This window comes from Gigantopelta aegis, chromosome 1, assembly GCF_016097555.1.
Source record: "Gigantopelta aegis isolate Gae_Host chromosome 1, Gae_host_genome, whole genome shotgun sequence".
Taxonomy (NCBI): Eukaryota; Metazoa; Mollusca; class Gastropoda; order Neomphalida; family Peltospiridae; genus Gigantopelta; species Gigantopelta aegis.
In genome coordinates this window covers 24930168-24940199 of record NC_054699.1, presented here as the reverse complement: position 1 = coordinate 24940199, position 10032 = coordinate 24930168, and the positions used below count along the sequence as shown (strand labels likewise).

The window sequence follows — 10032 nt, the reverse complement described above, 5'->3', positions numbered from 1 at the left end:
TGATAAATGCGTCTTCGGTTTCGGAAACTTTAGCATCCCAGTGACGCACTTGCCCCGCGTTTGATTTCTGTTGTGTCGAAAATGAGCTATTTCTGGTTCAGCCTGTATTGCTGCTACTACTAGTCCCGCCGTATCTTTTCGTCAAACTGACGTCAAAATCGGTTTGACGGTAAGATACACACACTGCCTATTGCGAACTGATGTAAACAGACGAGGAAAGAATGATGAGAATGAAAAAGAAGATCAAGAGAAAAGGGGTGAAAAAAACAAAGACGAAAAAAAAAAAATAATAATAATGAAAAAGTGAAAGAAAGGAAACAAAGAGAGAAAAAGAACGACAGTTTGTTTTCTAAAAGTTTTTGTTTAATTATACCACTAGAGCACATTGATTAAATAATCATCGGCTATTGGGTGTCAAATAATTGGTAATTCTGACACATAATCATCAGAGGAATGAATGAATGAATGAATGAATGAATGAATGTTTAACGACACCCCAGCACGAAAAATACATCGGCTATTGGGTGTCAAACTATGGTAATGCAAACAAATAAGGTGATGATCAACATCAATATAAAAATTCAAGATTTAAATAAAAACAGTGTAAAGAACTGTGCAAAAATACAAATAACACAGATAGATACTGACTTTTACTCAAAATTTCAATTTGTGCTGTATTGGCCATTCTCAAAGAGAATGTTACACCCCTGCACTACGGTGAGGTTACAGCACGCGCAGGGGTAATCATCAGAGGAAACCCGCTACATTTTTCCATTAGCAGCAAGGTATCTTTTATATGCACTTCCCACAGATAGAAAAGCACATACCACGGCCTTTGACTAGTTGTGGTGCACTGGTTGGAACGAGAAAAAACCCCAATCAGTACGATAGTTAGCGACATGGGGTTCGGTGCACTAAAGCATTAAGCTGCTTGGGACGTAGGACCCATTGGATTTTCGCTCGTTCCAGCAAGTGCCTCTACCCCACGACTGGTATATCTTCTTCTGCTTCTTCATTCATAGTTGATCATGCTTTAGTAGATCAAAGGCCATGGTATGTGTTGTCCTGTCTATTGGAAAGTGCATATGGAAGATTCATTGCTGCTAATGAATCCATTATTCCTCTGAAGACTAGGCTATTTGTCAAAATTATCAAATGCTTAGCATCCAACGGCAAATGTTTAACATCCAATGGCAAATGTTTAACATCCAGTGGCAAATGTTTAACATCCCATGGAAAATATTTAACATCCAGTGGCAAATGTTTAACATCCAATGGCAAATGTTTAACATCCAATGGCAAATATTTAATATCCAATGGCCGATAATTAATTAATAATTGTTATTTCGTGGCATCGTTAAACAAAGAAAGCTTTAACCAAAGCACCAACATTTTGGTTGGAACAAAAAGTGTGTAAAAATGATTAGAATTAAAAGGCATTGTGTCTTATTAAACAAAAAATTAAGTGAATTTTAGGCACATCTTGTGTTAAATGAAACGAGCATTAACAGAGTACTAACTGGCTAAAGATAAATTTATATCAAAGGTCATGGTATGTGCTGCCCTGTCCGTATGATGGTGCATATTAAAGATCCCTTGCTACCAATGAAAATGTGTAGCGGGTTCCCTCTCTATGACTGTCAAAATTACCATATGTTTGACGTCCAATAGCCGATGATTAATAAATCAATGTGCTCTAGTGGTGTCGTCAAACTAAACAAATTTAACCTTTGTCTGAATCCGAATAGCCGAGTTTCCCTTCATTTGATTTTATTTCCACCGGGGGCGGGACGTAGCCCAGTGGTAAAGCGCACTCCTGATGCGCGGTCGGTCTAGGAACGATACCCGTCTGTGGGTACATTTGGCTAATTTTCTCGTTCCAGCCAGTGCACCACGCCTGATATATCAAAGGCCGTGGTATGTACTATCCTGTCTGTGGAATGGTGCATATAAATGATCTCTGACTACTAATAGGAAAATGTAGCGGGTTTCCTCTCTAAAACTATGTAAAAATTACCAAATGTTTAACATCCAATAGTTGATATTTAATATCTCAATGTGCTCTAGTGGTGTCGTTAAACAAAATAAATTTAACCCGAGTTTCTCTTCATTTCATTTTATTTCCACTGCACCGCCAACACTAAGATTTATTCTAATTCCCGTGAAGGAAGGAAATGTTTTATTTAACGACGCACTCAACACATTTTATTTACGGTTATATGGCATCAGTCATATGGTTAAGGACCACACAGATATATAGAGAGGAAATACGCTGTCGCCACTTCATGGGCTACTCTTTTCTGTTAGCAGCAAGGGATCTTTTATATGCACCATCCCACAGACAGAATAGTACATACCACGGCCTTTGTTACACAATTTGTGGAGCACTGGCTGGAACGAGAAATAGCCCAATGGGTCCACCGACGGGGATCGATCCTAAACCGACCATGCATCAAGCGAGCGTTTTACCACTGGGCTACCCCCCTCCCCCAATTCCCATGAACTGCATTCGTTAATTATAACAGCTGTACTGTTATACTGTAATATACACACTGTACTGTTATAAATTTACTGTAATGCCATTCATTAGCAGCTGCATTGTTATATACAAACTGTGATCAAACGTTAAAATCAATGGTTACGGCGCCAGTGATTGTCCTAATAAAATATGCTTTTGGCAGGTGCTGTTTATAATGCTCCGTAATGAACACCTCGCTGTGACAAACACGTCTTTGTAGACTGAGTACCAGTAAGTTGACAGAACGGGTTTAAATACTAATAAATGCAAATTGCCAGTTCTCGACCAGTAATAATTCCTTTGATGTCTGTAATTTGTAGATGATTTAAATCTGCTGCCATTTTGCGTGGTATCAGTAACGCTGATGATGATGATTATTATCATATTTTATGTTCAAAAACGGTAGCCTTGACATGCGATTCATTTCTGCGTTGTGGGTGGGACCAGTTGAATTAATTCTAATTATTAGCGAGTGCTCGTGACAGGACAGATGCACTGAACGCAGACCAGCAAAATTATTAGGTTGTTTTTTTTATTGTTTTTTTTTTTGTTTTTTTTTTCTAAACCTTTATAACCCCAGATTATTGGCAATGTCAAGGATGGGGTGCTTTGAATCATCGTCTTACAATATACAACAATAATACAATTATAACATGATTATGTGTACTTGTATAACGGTACGGTAAAGGTTTTATATTTCATATTATGTATATAAACAATATGTGATATGTATGGGAGTTATATTCATTACATTTCTTATCATATACTGTACAACCGTATTCATATATATACATATACATAAATTATTAAAATTATTAGTTATAGGTTTGAAATGTTTTGAAACTGGACACTGCATTTCATGCTTTGACAAACATTAAACACCAGTTCTGTTACTGGAATCTATCTGAAAGTTATAAAACAATATCCAATAATTCCCAAATTTTAGGATTCGTGAATTTACCCTGCGTACACTAGGGTAGAAAACGTGCTAGCCCAGTGCTTTACTTTGCTGCATTGTGTCTCCATTCACCATGGGGCCGGACGTAGCCCAGTGGCACAGCGTTCGCTTGATGCGCGGTCAGTCTAGGATCGATCCCCGTCGGTGGGCCCATTGGGCTATTTCTCGCTCCAGCCAGTGCACCACGACTGGTACATCAAAGGCCGTGGTATGTACTATCCTGTCTGTGGGATGGTGCATATAAAAGAGCCCTTGCTGCTAATAGGAAAGAGTAGCCCATGAAGTGGCGTCAGCGGGTTTCCTCTCAATATTTGTGTGGGCCTTAACCATATGTCCGACGCCATATAATCGTAATTAAAATATGTTGAGTGCGTCGTTAAATAAAACATTTCTTTCTTTCTTTTTTCCATCCACCATATTCCACTTTCCGCATCTAATCTATACAACTATCATATAGAGCAGGGACGTACCCTCCGGTGGTGGTGGTGGTGGTGGTGGTGGGGGGGGGGGGGGGTGGCATTGTCCCACTGAGAATCTCACTTTTTTTTTTTTACTCCAGAAAATAGCATACACGTTTCATTTGTTTATAAAAAAAGTAGTGCCCCCCCCCCCCCCCCAGGATTTTGATCAGGGTAGAGCCATTCACTCTTAAGACTACCTTAAAACTTAGCTCGAGTCGCCTCCAGCCCTCCCCTTATTGATATTGATATGTAGGGAAGTACTAGAGGAAACACTAATTGGCGACACAATTACTGCTGCTTGTTTCTGGTGTTCTAGGTTGCAGATCACTGTGTAATGATTTGGCAACCAAATGGTAGCAAGCTACGTTGTCTAAAATACACATTCCCCCTTCCCCTAAATCTGATGCCACAGAGCTTTAGTTTGATTATTCTCCAGTCCAGTCATTAGTGTTGTCATTAAAAATAAAAATAGCAGGTGAAAATTAAATTATAGGCGGCCATTAATCGCGATGCGGAAAAAGACCCGATGGTAAATAATTAGTGTTTAGGTCATTTTATGTGGGTCGAATGACAACGGTACTGATTAGGGTCCTTCCCAGAAAATTTTAATACTATGTTATATGCTAATAGATTCATTTTCAATCATGTTTCACGATTTAGTCATGAATAAATTTCCATTACAGTTTTGTTTTATGACCCATCAAGTTACAAAATATTTAGCAGTTTTAATAATTACATAATAATTTATTATTTTTGATTCCCTATACCAAAAAGAGGCCCATGGGCCTAAATGATCACCTGAGTAAACTATTGACCCAATCTATCACACTTATGGAATTCATGCATCATACCCATTTTCCAGGTGGAGGGGTCAGAATTATCAAATTCATGATTTTGTTTCTCCATGAATCAAGGAAATTTCACACCAAATTTAGTTGGCAATGGCCTAGTAGTTGTGAAACAATTACAGTATAAATGCATTTTTAAAATAAAAACTCTAATAAACTTCACCCCTCCTCAGGAACACACAGGCAAGACAGGGTGTGCCAAAATTAAGTAAAATCTAACTTCAAAACCAATGGAATGTTAAGGTGTAATTAGACTAAAATAACTTGAAATGCATTTCTGAATATGTACTAGCTAAAAAGAAAGAAATGTTTTATTTAACGACGTACTCAACACATTTTATTTACGGTTATATGGCGTCATACATATGGTTAAGGACCACACAGATTTTGAGAGGAAACCCGCTGTCGCCACTACATGGGCTACTCTTTCCGATTAGCAGCAAGGGATCTTTTATTTGCGCTTCCCACAGGCAGGATAGCACAAACCATAGCCTTTGTTGAACCAGTTATGGATCACTGGTCGGTGCAAGTGGTTTACACCTATCCACTGTGCCTTGCGGAACACTTACTCAGGGTTTGGAGTCGGTATCTGGATTAAAAATTCCATGCCTCGACTGGGATCTGAACCCAGTACCTACCAGCCTGTAGACCGATGGCCTAACCACGACGCCACCGTGGCCGGTATGTACTAGCTATTATTAACATTACTTTACTAAAAATACCCCAGTGTAGCCTACTCAGAAGAGACAAAAAGCCTGTTGTTTCCAAATTAGTGAGATGTAAAGGCTGGACAGGGTACACAATACAGTGGGTGAAAATTGAAAGGGGTCGGCTGTGCGACTCACCCCACCCCCGCTCTTTAAAAAAACAACAGAAAGAAAAAGAAAGCAAGAAAACAAAAGACTGTGGAAAGATCTACCTCTTATTTTGTACCGAAGTATCTGTTACAAAAAAGGTGGTACGATGTACAAGCTGACTCATTTTTTATGTAGTTGAACCAGAGATATTGTCGGTCTGACATTCACAGGCATTCGTTTTGGTGAACCGATTCAATATATCTGAAAAATAATAACGATTTTTTCCAAAGTGATTCCCAAATGTGGGATTACATTTTTCTAGGCCTATATTCTTTTTATTTCTATCTTCATCGAATGGATCGATCCGACAATAGTAGTTCCGTTTTTGTAAAGGCGGTGTATATATTATTTGGCACCCAAGATAACTTATTTTAATGATGAGCACTAACGCTTCCGTTGTTAGCGTAAGCTGTGATATCCCTAATACAATTAAAAGTTTCTTATATTTGATTAGGGATTTCGGAATAAACAAATGACAGCAAGTAAAAATTATCAGTTACGACCAATTAACTCTGCAAATGAGGTCAAAATATCTGACGAGAGTCAGTGGACACAAAAGACAGAATGACCGTTCTGATCACGTGATACATTTGGCGCCATATAAGTTTTTTTTTCTTTTTCTGCCGGAGATTGCCGAGACGATAAAAATCGTTTTTATTACTAAAATAATATATAATTTTTATTATTTATTATTAAACATATAAATGAATACTGGTATGGGACACAATAGAGGATGTTCAAAATACTGTTAAATTACGTAACGTAACTCGTAAGCTACTGGAGTTTTTCGTCAGATACGTTTTCGTACGTACCGCGGCTCGTTTCTGTTGATATCTAGTATGCAGACTAATCGATTTCTTTCAGTGCGTGAAAAAAGTGTGCATTTTGAAATAGCGCAGCTGGGTGCTGTAAGATGTAGCAGGTTGCGGAACAATTAAGAGGGGCGCAGATAAATGGGGTGGGGAGGCGGCAAAACGCAATAGCGGGGAGGCCCGTTCCGTCCCATGAAAATGGAGTAGCAAGAACACTGACAACATTAATGAAATTCACAACTTTAATAAATTATCTAATGATATGAAGACTATTCAGTTATAAATAACATTTATGGAAGAATGGTTTTGTGACAAACGGCTGGCTGTTTATTGAAAGTTCGATACCCGGCGACAATTGATTGAAAAGCCAGCGAAAAATCGCCGGGTGCCGCCTATTAATGACATCCCTGGTCATGACATTAAACTTACATGTTGTTAATCAGTACCAACGCTACACGAAGAATCCTGACGCCCATATATACGTCACCATGAAGTGGCGACAGTGGGTTTCTTCCCTCAATATATGTATGTTTTTTAACAATATGTCCGACGCCATATAACCGTAAATAAAATGCGTCGTTAAATAAACCATTTCCTTCCTTCCTTCTTTCTCATATACGTCACCACAAGAATGTACAGTGCAGGTTCGCTTTGCATAGTTGCGTCGGGTTTCTCCCTGTAGCGTTGTACTGGTTAACAACATGTAAGTTTAATGTTAGGATATGACATTGTGTGAAGTGCAAATTTAATGTCACAGCAATAGGTTTCAGGATATCTGATATGTCACAGAGAAATTAATTTCAATAATGCTTATTTCATTGGTCAGAAATATCAAATGTTTAACATTCAATAGCCGATGATTAATAAATAAATATGCTCTAGTTGTGTCTTTAAACAAAACAAACAAACTTTATTTCATTGAATGGTATGGCAGTGGCGTAGGAAAGTGCCAAAACTTGTGTGTGTGTGTGTGGGGGGGGGGGGGGTACACTTTTATATTTACACACTTTTAGACTATTATAAAACAAATATAAAGCAAAATAGCTGAAGAGTGAGGGGCACATGCCCCCCTTGCCTTCCACCCCCTCGCTTCCTACGCCAGTGGACCGGGTCATCATCACCTAAGAGCAACCGATCACATAGTTAAATCAATAACACACATATGTGTATTGTTGCCATGTGATATCATAAATAAGGCACGATGTTCTCACCAACGGATATGTAAGAAAAGAGGATTAAATAATGTGCCGATCTGTCGATAAACAAACATTCCTTTCTTTCGTTTCTCTTTGATAAGCCAGGGGCGACTACTGGATTATTCTAGGGAGGGTTAGTATGTCCAAAAAGGGCACCTGCGATATGGTTGTCGGTTCATGTTCTCCTGGAAAAATAGACTGAAACAAGAAAAATTCGCATGAACCTTGTGGCAGGGTTTCAGTAGCGGATCCAGAAAATCCATTTAGGGGGGCCCCAGTGACATGAAGTGGAATGCCAAGGGAACTTTGGGGGGAGGTTTAGATGGGGATCGTAACAAAATGAAAATTAATATATATTAAAATTATAACTATCGCAAAATTTAGGTGGGGCCCGGGCCTCTGCCCCCACCCTAGATCCGCCTCTGGGTTTAATAAGTTTTGTTATAAACTAATTTTCATTTACAAAGGGGGTGGGGTGCAGGGGAACCTGCCCCCTTTAAATATATTCAAGTGAATCTTTTTTTTTTCCCCTGGCTTTTAAAAAGGAACATTTCACTGTCGACCCCCAAAAACCCTCCTCGGAACACGCGCCTGGGGTACGTACCCCAGCACCCTCCCCTAGATCCGCGCCTGTAAGCCGCCTTGCCAATTAGCATAAGTAGCTACATGCAGATAGCACAGCATGCTGAATCGATTGCCAATGAATAATTAACACGTGCAATGACATTCTATTGCCTTCCCGGCAGTTATCGCTCACACCCGGTGTTTGTCTGTTGTCGCCATTAACAACCTAGCCCATCCGGCCTATTAACTTTCCGCGCGTAATCGTTTTAGATAAAAGCGACAAGTCAAACTGTTATATGTGTCGCGTAAGCATATACCCGGCAACCGCCGAACCCGTTACGGAAATTGCCGAATGTTATCGATCGCGGTAGAAAGTCAATCGGCTGGAGTGACTTATATTTGTTTGTTTATTTATCATGAAAGCTGTAACGCCTGCGAAACGTCAATCACTTTTCCCCCGACACTCAGACCTGTTCAGACAGGTAACACGATTCGGTGTTTCCTTTGTACACGGAACAAATGTACCGACCATAGATCAGACGTGAATGGATTTTGCGAGAGAAGGAGAGAGAGAGAGAAAGAGAAAAGCATGGCTTTGCCATTGAACTATATGGATTTTCTTAAACAATAACGAATGATGAGACATATTCGAGAGAAATGAGGATTTTCAGGTATTGTTAATATATTTTTTTTATATTATAAGATTCATTATTATTAAATGTTCACATATGTCATGTGTTATACATTTATAACTAGCCCGAATACTTTGTCGTCAGAGAGACAGACGGACATTTGGACAGTTATAGCCTAATCGCTGTCATAAGATTATAGCTGACCAAATATCCTTTTAGCTCTCTAAAGGGAGATTAATCAGGCTATTGATAAGATAGTGTTACTGTACGTTAGACGTCTATAGGGTCTATATGTCACTCGTTATGTTATTGGTTGTGTATGCATTACTGAACGCGCTATGTGTTACCATGGTAACGCTAATATGAAATACTAGAATATTACGGTTATCGGAACCGGTGGATGGGGGATTAGGAGGCTGTTGTTTTAGTACTGAAATTATAGAAAGTCTAATTTCAAATATTGTGAAAGGTTCTTAAAGAATATAATATTATACGATTGAAAAAGTTTAACAGGGTAGTATACCCCCGAATTCCGACCACTCATAAAAATTGCCATGTTTTTATTTTCAATATTAATCACTTTACGCTTATATCGCCTCCAGTCAGAAAATGTCTTCTATGGGACTGGTTTATGTTTTGTATGGCTAAAACAGATAAATAAAATATACATCATTTACCCAATGTAACAATTGAAATATGAAATCAAATATCAGTGACCAGCCCCAAACGCCCCCCACCCCCACACATGACGTCTTAAGCAGAGCGTTAGTTGTCCATCCTCTCTTCGTTCTCTCCATCCCTTCTTTTTCCTCTTTCTTGCTACCCATCTTTCTCTCTATAATATAGTCTATATCTGTCTTCTAATTTTTTTGTTTATCGCCCTATCTAGTTGTGTGTGTGTGTGAGAGAGAGAGAGAGAGAGAGAGAGAGAGAGAGAGAGAGAGAGAGAGAGAGAGAGAGAGAGAGATTTATTTAACCCAGTTAGTGTGTGTTTTGTGTGCGTGTTCTTTCTTATAATTCCCTCCCACTCTGTCTGTCTGTCTCCCCCTCTCTCTTTGTGTGTGTCTCTCCCCCCCCCTCTCTCTCTCTCTCTCTCTCTCTCTCTCTCTGTGTGTGTCTCGTTCTGTCTTTCTGTATCTCTCTGTGTGTATCTCTCTCTGGGTGTGTCTGTGTCTGTCTGTCTCTC

General features: G+C 39.2%; 1 protein-coding gene and 1 long non-coding RNA gene across 3 annotated transcripts in view; one reads left to right on the top strand and one right to left on the bottom strand.

Moving 5' to 3' along the window:
* Positions 1-5689: 5689 nt before the first annotated feature.
* LOC121372706 overlaps positions 5690-10032 on the bottom strand; it is a 21587-nt gene continuing 17244 nt past the window's right edge. For both annotated transcript variants that reach the window (XR_005957969.1, XR_005957970.1), the window contains exon 3: positions 5690-5843. This is a non-coding gene — a long non-coding RNA (uncharacterized LOC121372706). The remainder of the gene's footprint in view (positions 5844-10032) is intronic.
* LOC121372693 (leucine-rich repeat protein lrrA-like) overlaps positions 8634-10032 on the top strand; it is a 25474-nt gene continuing 24075 nt past the window's right edge. The window contains exon 1 of the mRNA XM_041499167.1: positions 8634-8885. The gene's annotated coding sequence lies outside the window, so the exon portion shown is untranslated. The remainder of the gene's footprint in view (positions 8886-10032) is intronic.